Source organism: Ovis aries, chromosome 17 (assembly GCF_016772045.2).
Source record: "Ovis aries strain OAR_USU_Benz2616 breed Rambouillet chromosome 17, ARS-UI_Ramb_v3.0, whole genome shotgun sequence".
Classification (NCBI taxonomy): domain Eukaryota; kingdom Metazoa; phylum Chordata; class Mammalia; order Artiodactyla; family Bovidae; genus Ovis; species Ovis aries.
Genome location: NC_056070.1, coordinates 1,989,300 through 2,015,448, shown reverse-complemented (window position 1 = coordinate 2,015,448; position 26,149 = coordinate 1,989,300). Strand labels below are relative to the sequence as shown.

Here is a 26,149-nt window from a genome sequence, read left to right as displayed (position 1 = left end):
GTCTAAGAGCATACTAAATCTTTATTCCTCAAGTTTCTCCAAATTCCTTACCTGTGTTGAACCAAAAGCTAGAGTATATTAAGGAAATTATGCTGACCATATTATCTTAATTCCCTGTAGAAAAATATTTAGTGGGCTAAGATTTCAATGTTATATTCATCATCTTGCTTAGATTCATAGTTGAAAGAATTTCATTATGAAAAAGAATTACTTTCCATTTTACTTTTACTTTTTTTCAAGGGCTGAATTAAAGATAATGATAATTTTAATTAAAACATGCACAAACCATTTTTCTTAGGACTCAAGAAAAATAGAATATACATGTTGCATGCAAAGGCATGCTCAGGAAACTGATAGACTTGGTTCAAATTCCAGCTCTTCCACTTCCTGGTTGTGTGTTTAAGTAAAATTACCACTAAATTAAATCAGAATAATCATAGGACTTCCTGGTGGCTCAGACGGTAAAGAGTCTGCCTACAATGCTGGAGACTCGGGTTCGATCCCTGGGTCAGGAAGATCCCCTGGAGAAGGAAATGGCAACCTACTCCAGTACTCTTGCCTGAAGAATCCCATGGATGGAGGAGCGTGATAGGCTACAGTCCATGGGGTCGCAAAGAGTTGGACAGGACTGAGCGACTTCATTTTCACTTTCACTTTCAATCATAGTACTGGTTTCATAGGATAAGAAGGGCTAAATAAGTTAATATATGTAAAGAGCTTAAGTGATTGGCATATAGTGAGCTATGACAAAAGGAATGAGAAGACATGCAAAGAACTTGCGCCTGGTTGGTAGCAATAGAAAGAAAGAGAAACAGGGAGATTTAGGAGATAATATTGACAAGGTTTTGTACTGAACTGGACGTGAAATGAAAAGTAGAAGGATTTCTAAATATTTACTATACCTCTGTTTAAGGGTTTATACAACTAGAGGAGAAATTATATCATTCATGAAACAGAGACCATCGCATTTTGACTTCAGTTTAGACCTGATAGTTCAAAATTTGAACATTGACTGTATAAAGTAAGAACACTGTATCAATATTAAATATCCTGAATGATATAATTATGTTATGATAATTATAGGAGAATGCTCTTGTTCAAAGGATAGAAAAGTAGTATTTAGGAATAAACCATTATGATGTTTGCAAAGTGCTCTTTGAGTGTAAAGTGTTTTTGAAATATCTGGTTGTCAGTTTAACACTCATGTTGTGAACATAACAAAGCAGTCTGTACTGGCTACATAAATGTTGAAGTTATCAGCTTAATATGAGCATGAGAAGCTAAGAAATAGTTGCAAATAAAAATATACCAGGACTGAAACCCAAGGAAATCCCAAGGGCATTAAAATGTCATCACACTAATATAGTAACTCATTTATCAATGCAAACTAAATATGTCCACCTTATATTTATTTAAATTAACTAAAAATGCACACTATTAGGAAGTGGGGATAGTAGTACAGATAATCCCAACTGAAAGAATCAAGGCAACATATTTTAAAATATGTTATAAAATAGGCTTTTAATTAATTACTTTTATTAAAATATATTTTTATAATTATAATAATTAAGTATAGTTAATGAGTAACAGTGATAATATTAAGGATCATATTACTGACATTCTCTTTTATACCAAGTGACCACACAGTTTGAAAGAAAATTACCTGACTATTCATGATTGGACTTCACTTGATTTATTATTCTCAAACACAAAATTTAAAAATACATTCTGACTTCTGTAACACTTTTCTCAAGATTGCTTACACAACATCTTAAATAAACTTTAACATATCAGCAACTATAAGATTAATGCACCCGTGAATCCTAAACATAAGTAAGTCTTCAGGAAAAAAAGAAATTAATACATTTAATTAATATCTGTGGCAAAATAGCCAAATTATAATCTGAAAGATTGTGGAAAATTTAGAATGAATAAAGTGGTTAGTACTTTGTAACTCTAAATGTGACACCATTTTTCCACTTGTAAAAATGGATAGTATGATAGTATTTACTTTGAAGGATTATTCTGACAATTAAAGAAATTGATACATTTAAATATCTTAAATTAGTGCTTAGCAAATGGAAAAAGCTTAATAAATGCAGGATAAAAATTATGTGATAGAGAAATATGACATATTTTTTAGTTGGACTGTGAAGGCTGAGCGCCGAAGAATTGATGCTTTTGAACGGTGGTATTGGAGAAGACTCTTGAGAGTCCCTTGGACTACAAAGAGATCCAACCAGTCCACTCTGAAGGAGATCAGCCCTGGGACTTCTTTGGAAGGAATGATGCTAAAGCTGAAGCTCCAGTACTTTGGCCACCTCATGCGAAGAGTTGACTCATTGGAAAAGACTCTGATGCTGGGAGGGATTGGGGGCAGGAGGAGAAGGGGACGACCGAGGATGAGATGGCTGGATGGCATCACTGACTCGATGGACGTGAGTCTGAGTGAACTCCGGGAGATGGTGATGGACAGGAGGCCTGGCGTGCTGCGATTCATGGGGTCTCAAAGAGTCGGACACGACTGAGCGACTGAACTGAACTGAACTGAAGGCATATCTAAGAAAATAAATTTAAAGTTTAATTTAGAAAAATGAGAAAAAGATTCTAATTAGTGAGTAGTTAGAGACAACACTGAACTTTTTTGGATATAAAATATTAAAGGAAAAGCAAATTATGAGGAATTTACATAAAATCCAACGAGTGATCATTAACTCATACTTAAGCAAGGAAGAAAACTGCTAAAAAGTTTTAATTGGGATAATTTATGATACTTAACATATGTAGATAGATGATAGACAGGTAGATGACAGATATTGATATAGGTATAGGTGTTTCCCTAGACATAATCACTATTTTCATGGGATAGTTCAAAATTTGAACATTGTATAAAGTAAGAACCTGTATCAAAATTAAATACTGAATGATATAATTGTGTTATGATAATTATACGAGAATCCTTTTGTTCAAAGGAGATAAAAGTAGTATTTAGGGATAAAGCATTATGATGTTTGCAAAGTACTCGATTTACACATACACATACGTGTATAAACACACAAAGAAAGAGGACACTAAGAGAAATTCAGCTAAATACATTTGACCATATGTTAACATGATTTTCTCTCCACCTCCTCCCATAACATCTTTCTGGGTCATCCCCACAAATCATCCCACCTCTCCTCTGAGTCCAAAAGTCCGTTATACACATCTGTGTCTCTTTTCCCTGTCTTGCATACAATTCTGTATAATCGGCTCCAGTTTCATCCATCTCATCAGAACTGATTCAAATGAATTATTGGCTTATCCATTCATCTGCTGATGGACATCTAGGTTGTTTCCATGTCCTGGCTATTATAAACAGTGCACACTTTCAATTCTGGTTTCCTCGTGGCTGTACTAGTTTGCATTCCCACCAGCAGTGTAGGAGGTTCCCTTTTCCACACCCTCGCCAGCATTTATTGCTTGCAGATTTTTGGATCGCAGCCATTCTGACTGGTGTGAAGTGGTACCTCATTGTGGTTTTGATTTGCATTTCTCTAATAATGAGTGATGTTGAGCATCTTTTCATGTGTTTGTTAGCCATCCGTATGTCTTCTTTGGAGAAATGTTTAAATTGAGCTATATTTAATTTACAATATCATATATGCTTCAGGTGTAAAACAAAGTAATTCACAATTTTTAAGGATTATACTCCATGTATAGTTTTTATTAAATACTGGTGATTTTCCCTGAGCTGTATGATATATCCTTGCAGCTTATTTATTTTATACATAAAAGTTCACACTTCATAATTCCCTATCTCTATCTTGCCCCTCCCCTGTCCCATCTCCTTAAATCACTGATTTTTTGTCTATATTTGAACCTGTTGGTTGGTTATCCTTCCAGCCACTGCTTAAACTAGTTTCTCAATTGTAGCTCATTGTTAAAATGAGGAAACAAAGGTGATAGAAGTAGGTGATAATGAGTGAATGAACCAGCTAAAGAATATCATTTGAACTTTTAAAGAATCACCTCATTGAGCTCAGTATTACACCCATTAGTTCATGTACACTTCAGACTAAGTGGCTCATTTTTTTAACTGAAGTGTAGTTTACTTACAATATTTGTCAGTTTCAAGTATGATTCAGTTAGATTATTTCAGACTGTAATGCTAGTATGTGATCTATTATATTTCAGATTATAACCCTAGTATATGATCTATCCTACTGAACATTTCAAGTGCACTTGGAATGTGTATTCTGCTGCTTTTAGATAGAATGTCCTGAGGATATCTTTTAAGTTTAGTGGGTCTTTTAGGTCATTTAAGACTTCTATTGTCTTATTGATTTTCTGTCTGGAACATCTGTCCATTCATGTAACTGGAGTGTTAAAATCCCCTATTATTAACATTTTACTGTCAATTTCTCCCTTTATGTATGCTAGAACTTATCTATTTTGTTGTTGTTCAGTTGCTCATTTGTCTCTGACTCTTTGTGATTCCATGGATTGCAGCACACCAGGCTTCCCTTTCCTTTACCATCTCCTGGAGCTTGCTCAAACTCATGTCCATTGAGGTGGTGATGCCATCTAACCTTCTTGTCCTCTGTCGTCCCCTTCTCTTCCTGCCCCCAATCCCTCCCAGCATCAGAATCTTTTACAATGAGTCAGTTCTTTGCATCAGGTGGCCAAAGTATTGGACCTTCAGCTTCAGCATCAGTCCTTCCAATGAATATTCAGGACTAATTTCCTTTAGGATTGATTGGTTTGATCTTGCAGTCCAAGGGACTCTCAAAAATATTCTCCAGCACCACAGTTAGAAAGCATCAATTCTTTGGTGCTCAGCAATTTTTATGGTCCAACTCTCACATCCATGCATGACTCCTGGAAAAACCATAATGTTGACTATATGGACTTTTGTTGGCAAAGTGATGTCTCTGCTTTTTAATATGCTGTCTAGGTTGGTTTCAGTTCAGTTAAGTTCAGTTGCTCAGTCGTGTCCAACTCTTTGCAATCCCATGAACTGCAGCATGCCAGGCCTCCCTGTCCATCACCAACTCCCGGAGTCCACTGAAACCCATGTCCATCGAGTCAGTGATGTCACCCAACCATGTCATCCTCTGTTGTCCCCTTCTCCTCCTGCCCTCAATCTTTCCCAGCATCAGGGTCTTTTCAAATGAATCAGCCCTTCGCATCAGGTGACTAAAGTATTGGAGTTTCAGCTTCAACATCAGTCCTTCCAATGAACACCCAGGACTGGTCTCCTTTAGGATGGCCTGGTTGGATCTCCTTGCAGTCCAAGGGACTCTCAAGAGTCTTCTCCAACACCACAGTTCAAAAGCATCAATTCTTTAGCGCTCAGCTTTCTTTATAGTCCAACTCTCACATCCATACATGACCGCTGGAAAAACCATAGCCTTGACTAGATGGAACTTTGTTGGCAAAGTAATGTCTCTGCTTTTTAATATGCAGTCTAAGTTGGTCATAACTTTCCTTCCAAGGAGTAAGCTTACCATAGCTTTACTTCCAAGGAGCAAATGTCTTTTAATTTCATGGCTGCAGTCACCATCTGCAGTGATTTTGGAGCCCAAGCAAATAAAATTTGTCAGTTTTCACTGTTTCCCCACTGTTTTGCCATGAAGTGATGGGACTGGATGCCATGATCTTCTTTTTTTGAATATTGAGTTTTAAGCCAGCTTGTTTACTCTCCTCTCACTTTCATCAAGAGGCTCTTTAGTTCCTCTTTGCTTTCTGCTGATAGGGTGGTGTCATCTGCATAACTGAGGTTATTGATATTTCTCTTGGCAGTCTTGATTCCTGTTTGTGATTCATCCAGCCTGACATTTCATTGTGCATGATGCATGGTGTAGCCTGCATAAATGTTAAACAAGCAGGGTGACAATATACAATCTCGACATACTCCTTTCCCAATTTTGAACTATATCATTGTTCCCTGTCTGGTTTTAACTGTTACTTCTTGACCTGCACCCATGTTTCACAAGAGGAATATAAGGTGGTCTGGCATTCCCATCTCTTTAAGAATTTTCCACAGTTTGTTGTGATCCACACAGTCAAAGGCGTTAGTGTAGTCAATGAAGTAGAAGCAGATGTTTTTCTGGAATTCTCTTGCTTTTTCTATGATCCAATTGATGTCGTCAATTTGATCTCTGTTTCCTCTGCCTTTTCTAAATCCAGCTTGTACATCTGAAAGTTCATGGTTCACGTACTGTTGAAGCCTAGCTTGGAGGATTTTGAGCATTTCTTTGCTATCATGGGAAGTAAATGCAACTGTGAAGTAGTTTGAACATTCTTTGGCATTGTTCTTCCTGGGACTGGAATGAAAACTTACCTTTTCCTATCCTGTGGCCACTGCTGAGTTTTCAAAATTTGCTGGCATATTGAGTGCAGCACTTTATCAGCATCATCATTTAGGATTTGAAATAGCTCAGGTGGAATTCCATCACCTCTGCTGCCACTGTTTGTAGTGATGCTTCCTAAAGCCCACCTGATTTCACATTCCAGGATGACTGGCTCTAGGTGACAGATCACACCATTGTGGTTATCTGAGTCATTAAGGTCTTTTTTTGGATAGTTCTTTTGTATAATCTTGCCACCTCTTCTTAATATCTTCTGCTTCTGTTAGGTCCATACCATTTCTGTCCTTTACTGTGCTCATCTTTGCATGAAATGTTCCCTTAGTATGTCTAATTTTGTTGAAGATATCACTAGTCTTTCCCATTCTATTGTTTTCCTCTATTTCTTTGCAGTGTTCACTTAGGAAGGCTTTCTTATCTCTCCTTGTTATTCTTTGGAACTCTGGATTCAGATGATTGTGTATCTTTCCTTTTCTCCTTAAGTGCTCCTATATTGGGTGCATGGACACCAATGAGTTGTAGTATTTTCTTGTATTCATTCTTTTACCACTATATAGGGGCCTTCTTTGGGCTTCCCTGGTATCTCAGTCAGTAAAGAATCTGCTTGCAATGCAGGAGACCTGGGTTCGATCCCTGTGTTGTGAAGATCCCCTGGAGAAGGGCATGGCAACCCATTCCAGTGTTCTTGCCTGGAGAATCCCCATGGACAGAGGATCCTGGTGGGCTACAGTCCCCAGGGTCATAAAAGTCGGACAAGACTGAGCTAGTAAGTAGAGTACAGCACAGGGTCCTTCTTCATCTTTCTTTACAGCCTTTATTATCTCTTTTGCCTGATAAAAGTATTGCTACCATTGTTTTATTGGTTCTAGTTATAATAAATATGCTTTAATCTCCTCTCACTTTCAATATGTCAGCATCTTTCACCATAAAGTTTTCTTTTGTAGACAAAATACTGTAAGTTCTTGTTTTTCTACCCAATCTGCCAGTCTATGTCTTCTGACTGACGCACTTACTCCAATGACATTTAAATTAATGATAGATATGTACATGTTTACACTTCCAACATGTTTTCCATTTGACTATGTCGTATTTGTTCATTTCACCTTGTTTGTTGATTTTACTTTTGTAGTTTGACTGTTTTCTTTTGTATTATGCTTGAGTTCCTTTATTTTTGTTTTCATGTACCTACTTTATGTCTTTGATTTATGATTACCCTGAGTTTCAAGTATGTTTACCCATAACTATATCCATTTGCATTGGACTGATAGCCACATAAGTTCAAATACGTTCTAAAAGATCTACATTTTCCTCCTCCCCAATATTCTGTGCTTTGATATCATATTGTACATCTTCATGCATATCCTTTTAACTGTTAATTGTAGTTATAATCACTTTTTACAAATTTTTGTGTTTACTCATCTATATACTTGTCTTATTTAAGTTTTCTGTATGCTTAGCTTATTTACTCAATCCTTTTATATGCTTGCCTTTCCTATTGTATTTTTCTCTTGCCTATAGATTCCTTGTTTTTTTTTTAATTAAGAGAATATCTTTCAATATTTAAATTTTTTGCTTGTCTGAGAAATTCTTTATCTCTCTTTCTATTGTAAATAATAATTTTACTGAGTAGAACATACTAGGTTGCAGGTTTTGTTTCTCTAGAACTTCATATATATTCTGCTTCTTTCTAGACTTTACACTTTCTGCAGAGAAGTCAACTAACTGAGAGCCTTATGGGGGTTCCTTTGTAGCTATTTTTTTTTCTCTTGCAGCCTTTAGAATTTGCTCTTTAACTTTTGTTATTTTAATTATATCTTGGTGTGGGTGTGTTTTGGTTCATCTTGTTTGGGAGCCTCTGTGCTTCCTATAATGGATATCTGTTTCCTTCCTTAGGTTTGAGTTTTAAGTCATGATTTCTTCATACATTTTTAAAATCCCCTCCTCACTTATCTATTGATATCAATATCAATAATCTCAGATATACAGATGACACTACCCTTATGACAGTAAGCAAAGATCTAAAGAGCCTCTTGGTGAAAGTGAAAGAGGAGAGTGAAAGAGTTGGCTTTACTTTGTATGGAAATACAAAACCCTCGAATAGCCAAAGACATCTTGAGAAAGAAAAATGGAACTGGAGGAATCAACCTGCTTGACTTCAGACTATACTACAAAGCTACAGTCATTAAGACAGTATGGTACTGGCACAAAGACAGAAATATAGATCAATGGAACAAAATAGAAAGCCCAGAGATAAATCTGTGCACCTAGACACCTTATCTTTGACAAAGGAGGCAAGAATATACAGTGGAGAAAAGACAATCTCTTTAACAACTGGTGCTGGAAAACTCATCAACCACTTATAAAAGAATAAAACTAGAACACTTTCTAACACCATACACAAAGATAAACTCAAATTGGATTTAAGATCTAAGTGTAAGACCAGAAACTATAAAACTCCTAGAGGAAAACAGGCAATACACTATGACATAAATCACAGCAGGATCCTCTATGACCCACCTCCCAGAGTAATGGAAATAAGAGCAAACATAAACAAATGGGACCTAATTAAACTTACAAGCTTTTGCACAATGAAGGAAACTATAAGCAAGGTGAAAAGACAGCCTTCAGAATGGGAGAAAATAATAGCAAATGAAGCAACTGACAAAGAGTTAATCTCAATAATATGCAAACAACTCCTGTAGTTCAATTCCAGAAAAATAAACAACCCCATCAAAAAATGGGCCAAAGAACTAAACAGACATTTCTCCAAAGAATACATACAGATGTCCAATAAACTCATGAAAAGATGCGCAACATCACTCGTTAATAGAGAAATGCAAATCAAAAGCACAATCAGTTAGCATCTCACGCTGGTCAGAATGGCTGCTATCAAAAAGTATACAAACAATAAATGCTGGATAGAGTGTGGAGAAAAGGGAATCCTCTTACACTGTTGGTGGGACTACAAACTAGTACAGCCACTATGGAGAACAGTGTGGAGATTCCTTAAAAAACTGGAAATAGAACTGCCATATGGCCCAGCAATCCTACTGCTGGGCATACACACTGAGGAAACCAGAATTGAAAGAGACACATGTTTCCCTATGTTCATTGCAGCACTATTTACAATAGCCAGGACATGGAAGCAACCTAGATGTCCATCAGCAGACGAAAGGATAAGAAAGTTGTGGTACATATATGCAATGGGATATTACTCAGCTATTAAAAATAATCTATTTGAATCAGTTTTAATGAGATGGATGAAACTGGAGCCTATTATACAGAGTGAAGCAAGTCAGAAAGAAAAACACCAATACTGTATATTAATGCACATACAAGGAATTTAAAAAGACAGTACTGACAATCCTACATGCAGGACAGCAAAGGAGACACAGATGTAAAGAACAGACTTTTGAACTCAGTGGGAAATGGCGACAGTGGGATGATTTGAGAGAATAGCATTGAAACATATACATTATCATATGTGAAATAGATCACCAGTCCAGGTTTGATGCATGAGACAGGGTGCTCAGGGCTGGTGCACCGGGATGACCCTGAGGGATGGGATGGGGAAGGAGGTGTGAGGGGGGTTCAGGATGGGGAAACATGTACACCCATGGCTGATTAATGTGAATGTATGGTGAAAACCACCACAATATTGTTATTAGCCTTCAGGTAAAATAAATTAATTTATAATTTTTTTTAAAAGTTCAACATTAAAAAAACTAAGGTCATGGCATCTGGTCCCATCACTTCATGGCAAATAGATGGGGAAACAAGGGAAATAGTGTGAGACTTTCTTTTCTTGGGCTCCAGAATCACTGCAGATGGTGACTGCAGCCATGAAATTAAAACACACTTGCTCCTTGGAATAAAAGTTTGACCAACCTAGACAGCATATTAAAAAGCAAAGACATTACTTTGCCAACATAGGTCCATCTAGTCAAAGCTATGGTTTTTCCAGTTGAGAGAATTGGAGTATAAAGAAAGCTGAGCGCTGAAGAATTGATGCTTTTGAACTGTTGTTGGAAAAGACTCTTGAGAGTCCCTTGGACTGCAAGGAGATCAAACAAGTCCATCCTATAGGAAATCAGTCCTGAAAATTCATTGGAAGGACTGATGCTGAAGCTAACCTCCATTACTTTGGCCACCTGATGCAAAGAACTGACTCAATGGAGAAGACTCTGATGCTGGGAAAGATTGAAGGCAGGAGGAGATGGGGATGACAGAGGATGAGATGGTTGGAGGGTATCACCGACTGACTCAATGGATATGAGTTTGAGCAAGTTCTGGGAGTTGGTGATGTACAGGGTAGCCTGGCATGCTGTAGTCCATGGGGTCGCAGATTCAGATACAACTGAGCAGAACTCTCTCTCTTCTTCTTTCACCCCTATTATGCATAGGTTTATTATTATACCATTTATACCATCCCACAGATCCTGTATGTTGCTTTCACTTAAAAAAACAAATCTGTCTTTCTTCCTATTGTTCTTATTGGTGATTCCCATTATTCTAATTTCCAGATCATTTATTTGTCCTGCATTATTTAGTCAATTATTCATTACTGTTCGGTTGATTTTTATCATGGCAATAGAATTAACTCTGAATGATTCCTCTATAGTTTTTAGTTACATGTTACAGCTATACATGCTTATACTAAGAATTTTTATTAATCCCTTTAGCATTTTTATTATGTCCTAGTTAACTGGAAGTCTGTTTCATTATTAGTTATTTCAGAGGATTTTCTCTTGTTCTCCTAACTGAGAGTATTTCCTCTACCATTTCATTTTAATTTACACATCCAAGGAGCAGTGGCTGCACGGCCACAGGAGGGCCTAGAGGAGCCATCCCACGTTGAAGGTCAGGAAGGGGGGCGGTGAGGATCTACCCCTCATCCAAGGTAAGGAGCAGCGGCTGAGCTTTGCTGGAGCAGCCGTGAAGAGATACCCCATGCCCAAGGTAAGAGAAACCCAAGTAAGATGGTAGGTGTTGCAAGAGGGCATCAGAGAGCAGACACACTGAAACCATATTCACAGAAAACTAGTCAATATAATCACACTTGGACCACAGCCTTGTCTAACTCAATGAAACTAAGACATGCCTGCGGGGCAACCCAAGATGGGAGGGTCATGGTGGAGAGGTCTGACAGAATGTGGTCCACTGGAGAAGGGAATAGTAAACCACTTCAGTATTCTTGCCTTGAGAACCCCATGAACAGTATGAAAAGGTAAAATGATAGGATACTGAAAGAGGAACTCCCCAGGTCAGTAGGTGCCCAATATGCTACTGGAGATCAGTGGAGAAATAACTCCAGACTGAATGAAGGGATGGAGCCAAAGCAAAAACAATACCCAGTTGCAGATGTGACTGGTGATAGAAGCAAGGTCTGATGCTGTAAAGAGCAATATTGCATAGAAACATGGAATGTCAGGTCCATGAATCAAGGCAAATTGGAAGTAGTCAAACAAGAGATGGCAAGAGTGAATGTCAACATTCTAGGAATCAGCGAACTAAAATGGACTGGAAAGGGTGAATTTAACTCAGATGACCATTATATCTACTACTGCAGGTGGGAATCCCTCAGAAGAAATGGAGTAGCCATCATGGTGAACAAAAGAGTCCAAAATGCAGTACTTGGATGCAATCTCAAAAATGACAGAATCATCTCGGTTCATTTCCAAGGCAAACCATTCAATATCACGGTAATCCAAGTCTATGCCCCAACTAGTAATGCTGAAGAAGCTGAAGTTGAATGGTTTTATGAAGACTTACAAGACCTTTTAGAACTAACACTCAAAAAAGATGTCCTTTTCATTATAGGGGACTGGAATGCAAATGTAGGAAGTCAAGAAACACCTTGGAATTTGGCCCTGGAATGCGGAATGAAGCAGGGCAAAGACTAATAGAGTTTTGCCAAGAAAATGTACTGGTAATAGCAAACACCCTCTCCCCACAACACAAGAGAAGACTTTACACATGGACATCACCAGATGGTCAACACCGAAGTCAGATTGATTATATTCTTTGCAGCCAAACATGGAGAAGCACTATACAGTCAACAAAAATAAGACCAGGAGCTGACTGTGGCTCAGATCATGAACTCCTTATTACCAAATTCAGACTTAAATTGAAGAAAGTAGGGAAAACTGCTAGACCAATCAGGTATGACCTAAATCAAATCCCTTATGATTATACAGTGGGAGTGAGAAATAGATTTAAGGGCCTAGATCTGATAGATAGCCTGATGAACTATGGAATGAGATTCGTGACATTGTACAGAAGACAGGGATCAAGACCATCCCCATGGAAAAGAAATGCAAAAAAGCAAAATGGCTGTCTGGGGAGGCCTTACAATAGCTGTGAAAAGAAGAGAAGTGAAAAGCAAAGGAGAAAAGGAAAGATATAAGCATCTGAATGCAGAGTTCCAAAGAATAGCAAGAAGAGATAAGAAAGCCTTCTTCAGTGATCAATGCAAAGAAACTGAGGAAAAGAACACAATGGGAAAGACTAGAGATCTCTTCAAGAAAATTAGTGACACCAAGGGAACATTTCATGCAAAGATGGGCTTGATAAAGGACAGAAATGGTATGGAACTAACAGAAGCAGAAGATATTAAGAAGAGGTTGCAAGAATACACAGAAGAACTGTACAAAAAAGATCTTCATGACCCGGATAATTGCGATGGTGTGATCACTCATCTAGAGCCAGACAACCTGGAATGCGAAGTTATGTGGGCCTTAGAAAGCATCACTACAAACAAAGCTAGTGGAGGTGATGGAATTCTAGTTGAGCTCTTTCAAATCCTGAAAGATGATGCTGTGAAAGTGCTGCACTCAATATGCCAGCAAATTTGGAAAACAGCAGTGGCCACAGGACTGGAAAAGGTCAGTTTTCATTCCAATCCCCAAGAAAGGCAATGCCAAAGAATGCTCAAACTACCATGCAATTGCACTCATCTCACATGCTAGTAAAGTAATGCTCAAAATTCTCCAAGCCAGGCTTCAGCAATATGTGAACCATGAACTTCCTGATGTTCAAGCTGGTTTTAAAAAAGGCAGAGGAACCAGAGATCAAATTGCCAACATCCTCTGGATCATGGAAAAAGCAAGAGAATTCCAGAAAAAAACATCTATTTCTGCTTTATTGACTATGCCAAAGCCTTTGACTGTGTGGATCACAATAAACTGTAGGAAATTCTGAGAGAGATGGGAATATCAGATCACCTGACCTGCCTCTTGAGAAATCTGTATGCAGGTCAGGAAGCAACAGTTAGAACTGGACATGGAACAACAGACTGGTCCCAAATAGAAATGGAGTACATCAAGGCTGTACGTACTTTGTCACCCTGCTTATATAACTTCTATGCAGAGTACATCATGAGAAACGCTGGACTGGAAGAAACACAAGCTGGAATCAAGATTGCCGGGAGAAATACCAATAACCTCAGATATGCAGATGACACCACCCTTATGACAGAAAATGAAGAAGAACTAAAAAGCCTCTTGATGAAAGTGAAAGAGGAGAGTGAAAATGTTGGCTTAAAGCTCAACATTCAGAAAATGAAGATCATGGCATCTGGTCCCATCACTTCATGGGAAATAGATGGGGAAACAGTGGAAACAGTATCAGACTGTTTTTGGGGCTCCATAATCACTGCAGATGGTGACTGCAGCCATGAAATTAAAAGGTGCTTACTCCTTGGAAGAAAAGTTATGACCAACCTAGATAGCATATTGAAAAGCAGAGACATTACTTTGCCGACTAAGGTCCGTCTAGTCAAGGCTATGGTTTTTCCAGTGGTCATGTATGGATGTGAAAATTGGACTGTGAAGAAGGCTGAGCGCCGAAGAATTGATGCTTTTGAACTGTGGTATTGGAGAAGACTCTTGAGAGTCCCTTGGACTGCAAGGAGATCCAACCAGTCCATTCTGTAGGAGATCAACCCTGGGTGGTCTTTGGAAGGAATGATGCTGAAGCTGAAACTCCAGTACTTTGGCCACCTCATGCGAAGAGTTGACTCATTGGAAAAGACTTTGATGCTGGGAGGGATTCAGGGCAGGAGGAGATGGGGACCACAAAAGATGAGATGGCTGGATCGCATCACTGACTCGATGGACATGAATCTGAGTGAACTCCAGGAGTTGGTGATGGACAGGGAGACCTGGCGTGCTGCAATTCATGGGGTCGCAAAAAGTCGGACACGACTGAGCAACTGAACTGAACTGAACTGAGCTGAACTTACTTTCTCTCTCTATCAATTTAGGGGAAAGAGAAACAGCTATCTCTTGTGGCCCTGAATGGATGTTTTGATGTGTGATTGTCCCTGTGTTCACTGTATCAGTCCAGTGTTTTTAGTGAGAGGGCTCTTTTTGGTATGAATGCCAGCCTTGTTTTTCCTCAGAGTGTGCTGGTCATTATCCCCTTGTTAGTCAGTGCGATTGGTATTGTGTCTAGAACCTTCACTGGATGTTGGGTGAGCAGGGCTTCCTCTTTATTCTTTGGTTGTCACAGCTTTGTTTGAGGTGGGGCCTGTTCTCCAGTTTTTCAGTAGAAGCCTTGAGTCATGTTTGATAAAGCTTCATTGCCCTCGAGGCTCACTGAAGTATGTAAAACCTGTGCAGTCACAGCAAACCTATATATTACCATGCAGGAGTTTGCAGTTTTGCCCAGAAATAGCCCAAGTTTATGTCTTTGTCTTTGTTACATTCATCCCAGTTTTAGTTCTAGGTTAGTGCCAGGGATGGGGCTTTGTAGCTGCAGAAATTGAGGTGGTTGTGCTGCCACTTGGGACCAGGGCTTCCTCTGTTCCTGGGCTCTCCAGGACCTGATTGCCCAGATTCAGCTCCAAGGTTCAGTGTAGGATGGGCAGAATGGAGCACTTCCACTAGGAAGAGAATCACTGTGTATTTCTCCTTAGGGGCTGTCAACCCAAGATTTGCATTTCAGTGGTGCCACCTAATATGTGTCCCAAAAAATTCTACTGTGATCTTTATCAACTTGCCCTGTGAGTGTAACTATGAGCTCCAATGTCAGATTTATGCCCTGTCACGCACATGCTGACAATTAACTCTGATAATGGACCTATGCGCATGGTGTACGTGTTGACAATGGCTCTAAGATTCAGCCCATACCACACCCTGAGTCTTCTGAGGTGTCTCCATGGAGCTAGCCTGAGTTATTCCCTGAGATTCAGCACCTGGCTGCTGTGTGTACCAACAAGGATTTTGCACTGGTAAGTGTGGTGAGGTGCCAGCTGTCAGGGCTGGTCTCTCTATATTTTATTTTCTAGGAAGGCGGCTCACACACTCTCCCTGTGAGCAGAGCCCAGGCCCATCTAGTTCTTCTATCTGCCCCACCAGACGTCCGACAAGGTGAGGGGCCTCCCCCATCCCAGGGCCTGCTCCTGTGCATATTCCCTCCTTCACAGAGTCCTCCTGGGGGGTGCTGGATCCATCGTGATGCCACCTTTGTTGTTGTTCTTGGTTACGTGGAGATTTTCCTGCAGCTTTGGTTGTATAAAAGATCTTTTGCCAGTTTTCAGTTGGTTTTCTGTGAGAATTGTTCCATATAGAGATGTATTTTTGATGTATTTGTAGAGATAGTTGAGCTCCACATCCTCCTACTCTGCCATCTTGTTCCTCTCCCTGTATTTCTTAATGCAAAATGACTCAGAATTGAAAAGCTTGTCATAAATGAGAAAGTCATTTTTGGAAACATACTATTTATACCATTAGTGTTTTGAATAATGTTTAACATGATAAAAACAGCAAATTAAAAATAAGATGGTGATTTAATTTTTTTTTACTCTTTACAACAAAATAAAATATGACATGAAAAATAGGTAAAGAATGCAATCCCGTGAATCAAGGACATAAGATGCTTTGGTAAAGAGCATTTAAGTTTTCTTTCAATTATTTATGCCTGTGTGATCCATTCCTCTGTAAGCTGGATCTAGTGAATAAATTTTAATAAAGAAATATAGCAAAAGTGATGGAATTTCACTTCTGGGATTAAATTATAAAAAGTCTATAGTTTATGTCTTCATTGTGTTCTCTACACAGGGATTTCCCTGGTGGCTCAGAGGATAAAGCATGTGCCTGCCATGTCAGGAACCAAGATTCGATCCCTGGGTTGGTAAGATCCCCTGGAGAAGGAAATGGGAACCCACTCCAGTATCCTTGCCTGGAGAATCCCATGGATGGAGGAGCCTGGCCGGCTACAGTCCACGGGGTCGCACAGAGTCGGACACGACTGAGCGAGCTCACTTCACTTCAGTGTGTTCTCTACACTCTTTCTCACTCTAAAAGAAGTCAGCCCACATGCTATCCAGATACTTGTGGCTAAGGCTGAGCAACGGAGAACCTTGGCCAACCCCGGCAAGTAACTGAATCCTGCCAACAGCCACATGAAAGTGGCTTCTTCCCCAATCAAGTTTTCAGATGAAGCCACAGGTCCAGTTGACACCTTATTGAAGTCTTGTCAGAGACTTTGAGGCAAAGGCACCCAGATAACCTCAGCTGATTTCTGATCAACTATGAAATTACAAATATTTGTTGTTTAAGCCATCTCATTTTATGTTACCTTATTAAACAGCAATAGAAAACCAATACAGATACCAGCTGCACATAGACTAGATGTGCTAGCAGATGTTCAGAATCTATTCCCATATTTTTCATAAATTACTAAATGACCAGGGCTATAAAGTTTAAAGCTATATATACTAAGGATCCATACAAACTTGGGTTTTGAAGGTAATTACTTTGCTATTTAGAAACAATTGAGTGAACTTTAAAGAGAAATTAGGTAGAAGCTTTCTTTCTGCTACTGTTTTGAACTTGACGACTTGGTGATGACTGTTTGATGATTCTCTGCAGTCTAGTCTCCAGTTTCAGAGGGGTCTCAAGATGTATTAGTGGCTGTTGATACTCCACCAGCAAAGGCCATGTTCTCTTGCACTCAAAAGTTCAACAGGTAGGTTCCTACCCTCTGTATTGCAGAACAGAGAGCAGTTCCCTTGAGGTCAGTTTGTGATATTCAGAGAGAGAATACTGGCAGCTCAGATAGGAGCCCATACCTGCATTCCTCATAAGTACATAATTGCTTCTTTTTCTGCTTGAAATCTCCAGCACAGTTTTCACTTCCTGAACTAAACCCCGATTCATGCTTGACTGTATAGTTATTGCTGCTGTTGTACAGTTGCTCAGTCAAGTCCGACTCTTTGTTACACCATGGACTGCAGCATGCCAGGCTTCCCTGTCCTTCACCATCTCCCAGAACTTGCTCAAACTCATGTCCATTGAGTTAGTGATGCCATCCAACTATTTTATCCTCTGTCATCCCCTTCTCCTTCTGCCTTCAATCTTTCCTGGCATCAAGGTCTTTTCCAGTGAGTCGGCTCTTCACATCAGGTTGTCAAAGTATTGGATCTTCAGCTTTGGCATCAGTCTTTCCAACAAATAGTCAGGGTTTATTTCCTCTAGGATTCACTGGCTTGATCTCCTTATGTTCCAAGGAAACCCCAAGAGTCTTTTCGAACAACACAGTTGAAATGCATGAATTCTTTGATCCTCAGCCTCCTTTATGGTCCAACTCTCACATCCATAAATGAGTACTGGAAAAACCATAGTTTTGACTAGAAAATTCTTTGTTGGCAAAGTAATGTCTCACTTTTTTAATATGTTGTCTATGTTGGTCATAGCTTTCCTTCCAAGGAGCAAACGTCTTTTAATTTTGTGGCTGCAATCAACCATCTGTGATGATTTTGGAGCCCAAGCAAATAAAGTCTGTCACTGTTTCCATTTTCCCCCCATCTATTTGCCATGAAGTGATGGGACCAGATGGCATGAATTTCATTTTTTGAATGTTGAGTTTTAAGCCAACTTTTTCACTCTCTTCTATCACTTTCCTCAAGAGGCTCATTGGCTCAAAAGGCTTCTTCACTTTCTGCAATTAGGTGGTATCATCTGCATACCTGAGGTTATTGAAATTTCTCCTGGAAATTTTGATTCCAGCTTGTGCTTCATCCACCCTGGCATTTTGCATGATGTACTCTGTTAAATAAGCAGGGTGACAATATACAGCCTTGACATACTCCTGTCTCAATTTGGAACCAGCCTATTGTTCCATGTCTGGTTCTAACTTTTGCTTCTTGACCTGCATACAGGTTTCTCAAGAGGTACGTGAGATTATATAGTATTCCCATCTCTTTAAGAATTTTCCACAGTTTGTGGTGATCCACAGAGTCAAAGGCTTTAGTGTAGCCATGAAACAGAGTAGACATTTTTCTGGAAGTCTCTTGCTTTTTCTATGAGCAACAGATATTGGCAATTTGATCCCCAGTTCCTCTGCCTTTTCTAAATCCAGCTTGTACATCTGGACATTCTCAGTTCACATACAGGTGAAGCCTAGCTTGGAGGATTTTGAGCTTTACTTTGCTAGCATGTGAAGTGAGTACAGTTGTGAATTAGTTTGGACATTCTTTGGTATTATCCTTCTTTGGGACTGGAATGAAAACTTACCTTTTCCTATCCTGTGGCCACTGCTGAATTTTCCAAATTTGCTGGCATATTGAGTGCAGCACTTTCACAGCATCATATTTGAGGATTTGAAACATCTCAGTTGGAATTCCATCACCTCCACTAGCCTTGTTTTGTAGGGATTCCTGAGGCCCACTTGATTACACATTTCAAAATGTCTGTCTCTAGGTGAGTGATCACATTATCATGTTTACCTGGGTCATTGAGATTTTTTTTTTTTTTTTGTATAGTTCTTCAGTGTATTCTTGCCACCTCTTCTTAATATCTTTTGCTTCTGTTAGGTCCATACTGTTTCTGCCCTTTATAGTACCCATCTTTGCATGAAATATTCCCTTGGTATCTCTAGTTTCCTTGTAGAGATCTCTAATCTTTCACATTCTATGTTTTCCTCTATTTCTTTGCAGTGTTCACTTAGGGAGGCTTTCTCATCTCTCCCTGCTATTCTTTGGAACTTCGCATTCAGATGAATATATCTTTCTTTTTCTCCTTTGCCTTTCCCTTCTCCTTCCTCAGCTATATGTAAGATCTCCTCACACAACCATTTTTCCTTTGAATTTCTTTTTCTTGGGGATGGTTTTGATCTCCACCTCCCATAAAATGTTACAAACTTCCATTCTTAAGACACTCTCTCAAATGCAAATCAAAACTACAATGAGATACCATTTCACACCAGTCAGAATGCCTGCAATCCAAAAGTCTACAAGCAATAAATACTGGAGAGGGTGTGGAGAAAAGGGAACCCTCCTACACTGTTGGTGGGAATGCAAACTAGTACAGCCACTATGGAGAACAGTGTGGAGATTCCTTAAAAAACTGGAAATAGACCTTATGACCCAGCAATCCTACTGCTGGGCATACACACCGAGGAAACCAGAATTGAAAGAGACAAGTGTACCCCATTGTTCATCGCAGCACTGTTTATAATAGCCAGGACATGGAAGCAACCTAGATGTCCATCAGCAGATGAATGAATAAGAAAGCTGTGGTACATATACACACTGGAGTATTACTCAGGCATTAAAAATAATAAATTTGAATCAGTTCTAATGAGGTGGATGAAACTGGAGCCTATTATACAGAGTGAAGTAAGCCAGAAAGAAAAACACCAATACAGTATACTAATGCATATATATGGAATTTAGAAAGATGTTAATGATAACCCTGTATGCAAGACAGCAAAAGAGACACAGATATATAGAACAGTCTTCTGGACTCTGCAGGAGAGGGAGAGGGTGGGATGATTTGGGAGAATGGGATTGGAACATGTATAATATCATATATGAAATGAATCGCCAGTCCAGGTTCAATGCATGATACAGGATGCTTGAGGCTGGTGCACTGGGTTGACCCAGAGGGATGGTACAGGGAGGGAGATGGGAGGAAAGTTCAGGGTGGGGAACATGTGTACACCTGTGGTGGATTCATGTTGAGGTATGGCAAAACCAATACAATATTGTAAAGTAATTAGCCTCCAACTAAAATAAATAGATTTAAATTTAAAAAAGACACTCTCTCTATCAGATCTAATATCTTGAGTCTATTTGTCACTTCCACTGTATAATCACAAGGGATTTGATATAGGTCATACATGAATGGCCTAGTGGTTTTCCCCACTTTCTTCCATTTAAGTCTGAATTTGGCAATAAGGAGTTCATGATCTGAGCCACAGTCAGCTCCCAGTCTTTTTTTTTGGCTGACTGTATAGAGCTTCTCCATCTTCGGCTCCAAAGCATATAATCAATCTGATTTCCGTATTAACTATCAGGTGATGTCCATGTTTAGAATCTTCTCTTTTGTTGTTGGTAGAGAGTGTTTGCTATGGTTCTCTTGCCAAAATACTTTTAACTTTGTTCTGTTGCATTTTGTTCTCCAAGGCCAAACTTGCCTGTTACTGCAGGTATCTCTTGATTTCCCACTTTTGCATTCCCGTTCCCTATAATGAAAAGGACATCTTTTGTTGGTGTTAGTTCTAGAAGGTCTTGTAAGTCCTCATAGAACCATTCAACTTCAGCTTCTTCAGCATTAGGGGCATCGACTTGGATTACTGAGATATTGAATGGTTTGCCTTGTAAAGGAACAGAGATCATTCTGTCATTTTTGAGATTGCACCCAAGTATTGCATTTTGTACACTTTTGTTGACTATGATGACTACTCCTTTTCTTCTAATGAATTCTAGCCCACAGTAGTAGAGATAATGGTCATTTAAATTAAATTTGCTCATTCCAGTTCATTTTCGTTCACTGATTCCTAAAATGTCAATGTTCACTCTTGCCATCTCCTGTTTGATCACTTCCAGTTTGCCTTGATTCATTGACCTAACATTCTAGGTTCTTATGCAATATTGTTCTTTACAACACTGGACTTTACTTTCACCACCAGACACATCCACTACTGGGCATTGTTTCCACTTTGGGTCAGCCTCTTCATTCCTTCCAGAGCTATTGCTTCACTCTTCTCCAGCAGCACATTGGGCGCCTACTGGCCTGGGGAGTTCATCTTATAGTGTCACATCCTTTTGCCTTTTCATATTATTCATGGGGTTCTCAAGGAAAGACTTCCCTGCTATCTCAGATGGTAAAGCATCTGCCTACAGTGTGGGAAACCTGGGTTCAATCCCTGGGTCAGGAAGATCTCCTGGAGAAGGAAATGGCAACCCATTCCAGTATTCTTGCCTGGAAAATCCCATGGAGGGAGGAGCCTGGTAGGCTACAGTCCATGGGGTCACAGCAAGTTGGACACAACTGAGTGACTTCACTTCACTTCACTTCAGGGAAGAATGCTGAAGTGGTTTGCCATTCCCTTGTCCATTGGACCATGTTTTGTCAGAACTCTCCACCATGACCCATCCATCTTGGGTGGCCCTACATGGCACGGCTCATGGTTTCATTGAGTTAGACAAGGCTGTAATCCATGTGATCAGTTTGTTTAGTTTTTTGTGATTGTGGTTTTCATTCTGTCTGCCCTCTGAGGGATGAGGATGAGGCTTGTAGAAGCTTCCTGATGAGAGGGATGGAGGGGTAGCTGTGGGGGAAGTTGCTTTGGTGGGCAGGGCCATTCTCAGTAAATCTTTAATCTGAAATTGGGGCTGTGTTCCTTATTGGTAGGGATAATGGTGGTAATGGCGACATCCTTCACAAGGGCATGTGCCAGCTTGCTGCAGCTCCCAGGACTGCTGTACTTATAAAAAGGAGGTAATATATCATCTCACATGCTAGTAAAGTAATGCTCAAAATTCTCCAACCCAGGCTTCAGCAATATGTGAACCGTGAACTTCCTGATGTTCAACTTGGTTTTAGAAAAGGCAGAGGAATCAGAGATCAAATTGCCAACATCCGCTGGATCATGGAAAAAGCAAGAGAGTTCCAGAAAAACATCTATTTCTGCTTTATTGACTATGCCAAAGCCTTTGACTGTGTGGATCACAATAAACTGTGGAAAGTTCTGAGAGAGATGGGAATACCAGACCACCTGACCTGCCTCTTGAGAAATCTGTATGCAGGTCAGGAAGCAACAGTTAGAACTGGACATTGAACAACAGACTGGTTCCAAATAGGAAAAGGACTATGTCAAGGCTGTATATTGTCACCCTGCTTATTTAACTTATATGCAGAGTACATCATGAGAAACACTGGGCTGGAAGAAGCACAAGCTGGAATCAAGATTGCTGGGAGAAATATCAATCACCTCAGATATGCAGATGGCACCACCCTTATGGCAGAAAGTGAAGAGGAACTAAAAAGCCTCTTGATGAAAGTGAAAGAGGAGAGTGAAAAAGTTGGCTTAAAGCTCAACATTCAGAAAACAAAGATCATGGCATCCAGTCCCATCACTTCATGGAAAATAGATGGTGAAACAGTGGAAACAGTGTCAGACTTTATTTTTCTGGGCTCCAAAATCAGTGCAGATGGTGATTGCAGCCATGAAATTAAAAGACACTTACTGCTTGGAAGAAAAGTTATGACCAACCTAGATAGCATATTCAAAAGCAGAGACATTACTTTGCCGACTAAGGTCCGTCTAGTCAAGGCTATGGTTTTCCCAGTAGTCATGTATGGTTGTGAGAGTTGGACTGCGAAGAAGGCTGAGCACCGCAGAATTGATGCTTTTGAACTGTGGTGTTGGAGAAGACTCTCGAGAGTCCCTTGGACTGCAAGGAGATCCAACCAGTCCATTCTGAAAGAGATCAGCCCTGGGATTTCTTTGGAAAGAATGATGCTAAAGCTCAAACTCCAGTACTTTGGCCTCCTCATGCAAAGAGTTGACTCATTGGAAAAGACTCTGATGCTGGGAGGGATTGGGGGCAGGAGGAGAAGGGGATGACAGAGGATGAGACGGCTGGATGGCATCACTGACTCGATGGACATGAATCTGAGTGAACTCTGGGAGTTGGTGATGGACAGGGAGGCCTGGCGTGCTGCGATTCATGGGATCGCACAGAGTTGGACACGACTAAGCGACTGAACTGAACTGAACTGAATATATCAATTGTGGCTTTTATCCAAACTCTATTTTATTTTATAGTATACTTATGCATGGCTGCCTCTCTGTGAAACCTTAATAGAGAGTTCATTTAATTAATTTAATAAGACTTGGTCTCAAAAATTGTATTGATTGCTACCTCTTTATCATGAAGATTTTTTTCTAATCATAGTTCTCTACCTCCAGATACTGTTTCAATTCTTCGTCTCCCTTCATTTTGAGCTCCCCCAGCCCCGCATTGCATTCAGTGCAATTCAATACAAATAAACAAATATAGTTCATAGATTTTTATAACTATGTCTGTATATTTGTATATATATTTGTATTGAGTTGAATTGTATTATATTTGTATTGAACTGTATTGAATTTGTTTAGAACAAAGTAGTTTCAAGTTTGCTGAAAGTTAAGTTTGAATAGGAATGGGGAGTGCATTTTTAGAATTCTTTGTAATGCTAATGTAAATAACATTATTCTCTTAATTTCTCTTTTGATAGTTTGTTGTCAGTATATATAGATTTCTATATGTTAATTTTGTATCCTACAACTTTACTGAATTCATGAGTTCTAATACTTTTTATTGAAGCCACTTTAAGATTATATATACATATATATATATTGCCATTTCTAAAAAGTGATGGTTTAACTTCTTTCTTTTACATTTGGATTGCTTTACTTTCTTTCTTTTTGTGTCTCATTGCTGTGGTTAGGACTTTCAATACTATACTGAACTAAACTATTGAGAGCAGGCAACCTTGTCTTGTTCCTGATTTTAGAGAAAATGCTTTCAGATTCCCATGATTGAATAGGAATTAAGCTGTGGTTTTGTCGCATATGGCCCTTACTATGTTGAGGTATGTTCTCTCTGGGCTTCCCAGATGGCGCCAGTGGTAGAGAACCCACCTGCCAATGCAGGAGTGATAAAAGACACAAGCTTGATCCTTGGGTTGGGAAGATCCCCTGGAGGTCATGGCAACCCAGTCCAGTAGTCTTACCTGGAGAATCCCAGGGACAGAGGAGGCTGGCAGGCTACACTCTATAGGGTCATAAAGAGTTGCATGTGGCTGAAGCAACTTAGCACACAGGCACACACATGTTCTCTCTATGCCCACATTTTTATCATTAATAGATGTTGAGTTTTTCTAAAGCCTTTTCTACTTCTTTTGAGTAGATCATATAGTTTTCATTCTTCATTTTGTTAATGTGGTGTATCACATTGACTTGTCTGTGGATATTGAACCATTCTGGCAGTCCTGGTAGAAATCCCACTTAATTCTAGTGTCCAATCTGTATTAATACCTTATTCAGTTTGGACGTTGATATGTGTTCAGGATTTTTGCATCTATGTACTTTAAAGATATTGAGTTATACTTTTCTTTTCTTGTGATGTTTTTGTCTGGTTTTGATATCAGGTCAGTGTTGGTCTTGTAGAATTATTTCAGCAAAACTCCTGACTGATATTTTGGACTAGTTTGAAAGGGATTGTTACCTCTCCTGTAAATATTGTTCAAATTCATCTATAAAGCTGTATAATCCTGGACTTCTGTTTATTGGGAGATTTTAAAATTACTGGTTCAATTTCATTACTCATAATTGTTCTAATCATATTTTCTAGTTCTTCCTAATTCAGTTTTGATAGATGATAAGTTTCTAGTGATTTATCAATTTCTTCTAGTTTGTCTGTTTTTTGCCATATAATTGTATTGCTCTTATGATAATTTGTGTGTTTGTGTTGGCTGTAACTTAATATCTTTAAATTTTTTTTTAAATTTTCTGATTTTATTTGGTCCCTCTCTCTTTCTTCCTTGATGAGTCTGGCTAAAGATTTATCTTTTTTTTTTAAACTTTTCAGAAAATGAGATTTTATTTTCATTGATCTTTACTATTTTTCATCTCCATTTCATTTATTTCTTCTGTGATTTTTATGATTTTTTTCCTCTACTAATTTTGTATTTTATTTGCTCTCTTTCTAGTTCCTTTTGTGCATATGTGAGATATAGACTTTGGTTTCTAATATTGTCATTCGTATCCATTTCTATGTAATTTTATTTCCCTTTTGATTTCTCTATTGATCTATTGGTTGTTTAGTAGCATATTGTTTAGCCTTCAGTGTTTCACCTTTTTTCTTTCAGCTTTTCTCTAGTGGTTTATTTCTAGTCAAGTATTGTATTTGGGAAAGATTTTTGTTAAGATTTCAATCTACTTCAAATTATTAAGACTTATTTTGTGGGCTAGCATATGGTTTATTCTAGATAATGTTCCATGTGAACTTCAAAAGAATGTGTATTCTGATTTTAGTAAAGTTGTTCTTTGTATATTTATTAATTCCATCTGATCTAATGTGTCATTTTAAGGTCAGTGTTTCCTTATTTTCTGTCTAATTATCTGTCCACTGATGTAAATGGTCTTTTAAAATTTCCTATTATTGCTACTGCCAATTTTGCTCTGTATATCTGTTAATACTTGTGTTACTTATTTAGGTGTTCTTATGTTGGGTGTATATACATTTACAATTGCTATGTCTTCTGATTAAATTGATCCCTGATTTTTAGGGCATACCTTTCTTTGTCTTTTGTTATAGTCTTTACTTTTTATTTATTTATTTTTTTATTGGAGGGTAATGATTTTACAATATTGTGTCACGATACATCAACATAAATTAACCTTAGGTATACATATGTCCCATTCCTCTTGAACCTCCCTCCCAGCTCCCACCCTTTGAACTTGACACAAAGCACTGGATTTGAGCTCCCTGAGTCACACAGCAAATTTCCACTGGCTATCAA

General features: G+C 38.9%; 1 protein-coding gene and 1 long non-coding RNA gene across 5 annotated transcripts in view; one reads left to right on the top strand and one right to left on the bottom strand.

Moving 5' to 3' along the window:
* Nucleotides 1-26,149, bottom strand: part of TLL1 (tolloid like 1) — a 389,207-nt gene that overhangs the window by 15,277 nt on the left and 347,781 nt on the right. The window lies entirely within an intron of this gene.
* LOC132658027 (uncharacterized) lies at nt 3,553-25,919 on the top strand. Of its 4 annotated transcripts, none has more exons than XR_009596974.1 (4): nt 3,554-7,116; nt 11,157-12,052; nt 12,171-17,321; nt 22,133-25,919. It is a non-coding gene; the product is annotated as an uncharacterized LOC132658027 (long non-coding RNA). The 4 variants fall into 4 exon arrangements; XR_009596972.1 differs by having other exon boundaries at nt 3,556-7,116; nt 11,157-15,721; nt 16,412-17,321; XR_009596973.1 differs by having other exon boundaries at nt 3,553-7,116; nt 11,157-17,321; nt 21,992-25,919.